General features: G+C 48.8%; 1 protein-coding gene across 1 annotated transcript in view; it reads right to left on the reverse strand.

The window, feature by feature from the left end:
* The window catches only part of LOC142929763 (uncharacterized), a 30,916-nt gene extending 26,984 nt beyond the window's left edge, over positions 1 to 3,932 (reverse strand). Inside the window, exon 1 of the mRNA XM_076071604.1 lies at positions 3,884 to 3,932. The gene's annotated coding sequence lies outside the window, so the exon portion shown is untranslated. The remainder of the gene's footprint in view (positions 1 to 3,883) is intronic.
* Positions 3,933 to 6,000: the final 2,068 nt, after the last annotated feature.

The raw sequence follows: 6,000 nt of genomic DNA on the forward strand, positions 1-6,000 counted from the left end.
GGGGGGAGAGAGAGGTGGGGGTTGGGGGGTGGGGCAGCTGGGGGGAGAGAGAGGTAGCGGTTGGGGGGTGGGGCAGCTGGGGGGAGAGAGAGGTGGGGGTTGGGGGGTGGGGCAGCTGGGGGGAGAGAGGTGGGGATTGGGGGGTGGGGCAGCTGGGGGAGAGAGAGGTGGGGGTTGGGGGGTGGGGCAGCTGGGGGGAGAGAGAGGTGGGGTTGGGGGGTGGGGCAGCTGGGGGGAGAGAGAGGTGGGGTTGGGGGGTGGGACAGCTGGGGGGAGAGAGGTGGGGGTTGGGGGGTGGGGCAGCTGGGGGGAGAGAGGTGGGGGTTGGGGGGTGGGGCAGCTGGGGGGAGAGAGAGGTGGGGTTGGGGGGTGGGGCAGCTGGGGGGAGAGAGGTGGGGGTTGGGGCAGCTGGGGGGAGAGAGAGGTGGGGTTGGGGGGTGGGGCAGCTGGGGGGAGAGAGAGGTGGGGTTGGGGGGTGGGGCAGCTGGGGGGAGAGAGGTGGGGGTTGGTGGGTGGGGCAGCTGTGGGGAGAGAGTGGTGGGGGTTGGGGGGTGGGGCAGCTGGAGGGAGAGAGAGGTGGGGGTTGGGGGGTGGGGCAGCTGGGGGGAGAGAGAGGTGGGGGTTGGGGGGGCAGCTGGGGGGAGAGAGAGGTGGGGTTGGGGGGTGGGGCAGCTGGGGGGAGAGGTGGGGGTTGGGGGGTGGGGCAGCTGGGGGGAGAGAGAGGTGGGGGGTGGGGCAGCTGGGGGAGAGAGAGGTGGGGGTTGGGGGGTGGGGCAGCTGGGGGGAGAGAGAGGTGAGGGGGGGGGCGACGGAGTTACCGTAATGCTGCTATTATCTGCGCAGTGAGCAATCTACCAGTGCTAAAACTGTAGTAATCTACCAGTTGTGTTACTTATTTATTGGATATTTACTTTTGTTACTTATTTACCGTTTTAAGTTCACTCGTTTCCGGTTAGTTTGTTTTCTTTGTGCACGTTATGATTTTAATGTTAACAATTGATAGTGGAATAGATTACAAATGTAAACTTCGTACTAATATGATGGAATTAAGCTGCGGTAACGACGTTAAATATATGAATGCATGCGGGGTATATGGAGGTGCGGGCTATCTGAATTTTTTTTACACAAAACGCTATTTTTTGCGGGGTATATGCGTCTGCGGGTTATATGCGAGAAAATACAGTAATTGGCTGTCGGGTGGTGGTGGGTTTAACTATACATTTATACATTTACCCGATCTAACCCAAAAAAACCTATATAATGGATGACATTGGTCGCGAAAGCCTACCTGTTAAACTCTATAGATTTTCTATAGATTGTGTTTAAGTCTACGTACATGCAGCCGATTCAATGGGTTTCTTTGTGACTCCATAGGTTTATTTGAGTCTATGGATCTCGATGCGAGTCCATGGGTCTCTGTGGATCTATGGGGTGATCTCGCCTGGTATAGAGGTCGTTTGTTCGTTCCTGACGCCTGTATATTTGGAGTGTGCATGTTCTCCCCGTCATCCCCTCCACATTTATAATCAACATCACGGATTCAGAGTATTTGGCTGTAATAAATTCACACGTGACAACGATAAGTCACTTCGTTGAGCTATTATTTGTGACTAGCTTTTTTGCCCGTCCAAGGACGGGTGTAAATTGCAGTAAATCTGAAATATTCAATCCAAAAATTGTTCAGCTCATGATTATTGAGGGGGGGGGGGGGGTTGCCCCATGTGGAGTGACGTCACCAGCTATGGTTATTGGGGAGGGGTGCAGAATGTGGAATGACGTCACCCGCTCATGATTATGAATGAAGGGAGGGGTACGGCATGTGGAGAGCGCGACCTTGTGCGTTGTGTAAATTTCCACGCGGGCATGAATATATACGAGGGGGGCTCTTTTGCAGTGACTTCATGCACGGATGCAGCATTGTGCTACGTAGATTTATTTTTTTCTCGTCACTTTCTATAAAGAAACGTCATGGTGAAGCGATTTTGCATAATACATTATTTTATTCAGCTCTAACCTTCCGCTGCGTTCGTGTAAAAATCCACCCACTCATGAATATTGAGGATAGATGGGCCTCATGTGAAGTGACGTCACGCGGGGGTGGGCCTTTGTGGAGTGACGTCACGCGGGGGTGGGCCTCATGTAGAGTGACGTCACGCAGGAGTGGGCCTCATGTAGAGTGACGTCACGCGCGGGACAGACAGACATTTCTGGGTGATTATTGTAGGTAATAGCCAGGTCGCTTCTGAAAAAGAGCTACATAGCTTAGTGGGCCTCACCTGGTAAAATAAATATTCTTTGGGTCTTTTGGTGAAGTCACGTAGATAGATCTTGACTTAAAGCTTTCGTGACTGCAGGAATTCATATTCTTTGGGTCTTTCGGTAAAGTCACGTAGATAGGTTAATAGAAAAGAACAAATTAACAAAACACTACGACGTTTCGACCGCTTGTGTTGCGATCGAAACGTCATAGTTTTTTTTATTTTCTTTGAACATATCTACGTGACTTTACTGAAAGACCCAAAGAATCACGTAGATAGGTTAAAAAAAAAATAACAACAAAATACTACGTTACCCAAAGTCCCCAAGGAATAGTAATTCCTGCAGTCACGAAAGCTTTAAGTCAAGATTTGCTAAAGCAAAAGAAAGTTTCGATTTAAAGCTTTCGCGACTGCAAGGATTCATCTTCTTTGGTTTTTTCGGTAAAGTCACGTAGAATGAGAATAAAATAAAACAATAAAATTCTCACAACGTTTAGGCCACAAAACAAGTGGCCTTCTTCAGGTGAAAGGAACGAACCTGTCGGGACGACAGAGCTACAGGTTTGTTCCTTTCACCTGAAGAAGGCCACTTGTGTTGTGGCCGAAACGTCGTGAGAATTTTATTGTTTTATTTAACTATTTTATTCTCATTCTACGTGACTTTACCAAAAGAACCAAAGAAGAAAAAAACAAAGTTTATATATTTGAAATCTGTAAGCAATGTTGTGTGGCGGTTATCGCGCTGTGTTACGAACCCGGAAACCCGGGCACGATCCCTGCCCACGGCCAACACCCAGTGACGATTATCTGAACCGGTTCTGGGCCTCCCCTAGGTCGACTCAGCCTCAAACGTCGATAAGAGCTTTCCTTATATCTCATCGGATCCGGTATAAATAAATATTCTGCTACTGTGTAAACTTCGCCACGAGAGAGACAAAGGTGGCCGAGCGTGGTGCTGGCCTACCCACCCCCTTCGTGTGCTGTGCCGGCCCTTCAAAGGTGCTACTCGCTAAAAGAATTTGCGAGTCGCTGGTTTAAAACCATGAATGCATTGCACTTCAGAACCCGACGATTTAATAACGGGCGGCTAAAATGTGTTTTTTTTTTCTTCCATTATTTAAACTCCGTGCTTAAATGTGCAGGGTCCGAGTACTGAATGCGTTCCTGTGGGGGAGCGGTGGCGCAGTGGTTAGCGCTCACGGCCAACATCAGAGGCGATTTATTTACTGAACCAGTCCTGCATGGGTTTCGCTTACGTCGACTCAGCCTTAAATGAGTACAGTACCTGGGGCAGGGTGTAATTAATATCAGCACTGGGGAGACAAAGACGGCCGGGCGTGGTGCTGGTCTCACCACCCCCTCATAACACTGTTACAGGGACATTTATTGAAAAAGAAGCCGCTTGGTCTACCTCAGAAGTTAATTTGGACCAGAGGTGGACAGTGATATTAGAGTATTGTTTGGCAAAAAAAAATTGTTTATAATAGAATTATCCAATTTGGCTGCTCTATATGCGGCTCCGTTTACCGATACGATTTGCATTGGTGCTTGTATATACAGTCTTTTGTTTCTTGATGTTTTTGTGTGTGTTTACAACGTAAATATATATTTTAAACAATGTTTACCTCAGGAATGAACCCTTCGCGCCGGCAGGGCAACCGAATCCGCGCTCGTTTCGCGCCAAAACGTCACTTCCCGTCACCGGCCGTGACGTCACATCCGGGACCCCCCCACACACACACAAATAAATAAATAATCGCGCGCACCTGCAGGTTCTCGTTGCGATGCATGCAGGGATGGTGGGACGCCTCGCCCCAACGCGGTTCACCTCACGAGGTCGGCTCTGCAAGGTTCACCTCACGAGGTCGGCTCTACAAGGTTCACCTCACGAGGTCGGCTCTACAAGGTTCACCTCACGAGGTCGGCTCTGCAAGGTTCACCTCACGAGGTCGGCTCTGCAAGGTTCACCTCACGAGGTCGCTTTTCAGGAACACGGGGTGGGCGGTGATGCTTTCGGCTGTACGCGGTTTGACTTGGGGAAGGTTATTGCTTGAAAGACAACTTGTGAGGCTTGCGAGGTGTGAGAGTTGACGCAGCTGTCGGAACGTACTGTGTGGGGTGTGAATCGACAGTGAGAACTCTGTTTACCTTGTATGTTTTTTTTGTGCGTGGCATTGTAACACGTGCAGTACTGAACACGCTCGCCAAAACGTTCACGGTGGCTAGGAGATGTTAACTACCTCGCCTGGTGTACAGGAGGTCGTGGGTTCGATCCCGACCCTGAGATCTGCTGCTGTATATTTGGAGTTTGCGGTGTTTCTCTCTCATCATTATCACGGTGGCCAGGAGATGTTAACTACCTCGCCTGGTGTACAGGAGGTCGTGGTTTCGATCCCGACCCTGACGCCTGCTGCTGCTGTATATTTGGAGTTTGCGGTGTCGATTTCGCTCTCTCTCTCAGTGGTGGCGTGGATTTGTATCCTCCGGTTTTCCCTCCACATTTACAACCAAAACGCGTTCAGACTACTTGGCTGCTATAAGTTTCCACGTAATAAGCCACTTCGTTGAGTTATCATTTGTGGCCAGGTCGCTTCTCAGAAAGAGCTCAGTAGGCATTATCTGGTAAAGTAAAACTAAAATTGAGTCGAGTTCACACATTGCCAAATACATGGAGCCGTGCACGTGGTGGAGGAGTCCCGTGTGGGGGCGAGCGTTGGACACGAGAGTGTCGCCGTTCGGGGGAGAGTAATCATAATACAGCAATGGAGAGCGATTCGGTGTCCTTAAATCCGATAACATGGGCGAAAAAAGTATAGAATTAGTCAAACAAAGCCGGAGGGGGGGGGGGGTGATCATTTTGGTTTCATTAACTCAGAGACGTCACGGGTCCCTAAACTCGTCCACCGGTCTCTGTAAATATGAGTCTATAGGTATCTATTATTTGGTATCTATAATATATAGGTATCCATAAGACATGTATCTATAATATGCATATGAACTTCATGGCGGGATCCCGGGGTACCGAATAAACGGAAGTCAAAATCGTAATAAATTTATTTTTGGCGACCCGCCTGGCGCGGGGATCATTCTGTTGTCATGTCCAAGCGCAGCAGTGAGGACGAATGCGCAGAAGAAACTTTGATCAGCGCATCGTGTAGAGCTCGTCGACAGGAACAGATTGCCGTATCGTTCGCCTTCAACAGACATAAAATAACGTCGCAATGCAGTTTATGCGACTGTCGGGGGCTTATGGGACCCCAGGGTCCCGCCATAAGGTTCATATGTATGTATAATATACATATACTATATATTATGTTATATATAATATATGTATCTATAATATATAAGCATCTATACAATATAGTATATCATACAAAGGTATATATAATATATCGGTATCTATACTGTTTGAACCTATGGGAAATGAAAGACAAGCCACCAGTAATCTTGATTGTGCCCATACAACTCTGGACCAAATAGTCAACCACTGTCGTCTGTGATCCTCCAAACAAAACTACACGAACTCCTAAGGGGCCGTCCATAAATGACGTCACGCACCTGAGTGGGGGGGGGGCAGACATTTGTGACGATGTGTGACGAGGGGGGGGGGGTTGAGAAATGTGACGTCGCATCAAAATGCGCAACTTTAAATAAATATAGAATTGTTATAACAACACTAATTGTTATAACAACACTCCTACAACATCAGAGTACAGCGCCACATTAAATACGCACTACAATG

This window comes from Petromyzon marinus, chromosome 34 (assembly GCF_048934315.1).
Source record: "Petromyzon marinus isolate PM22_M1 ecotype Great Lakes invasive population chromosome 34, UKy_Petmar_22M1.pri1.0, whole genome shotgun sequence".
In the NCBI taxonomy this organism is placed as follows: Eukaryota; Metazoa; Chordata; class Hyperoartia; order Petromyzontiformes; family Petromyzontidae; genus Petromyzon; species Petromyzon marinus.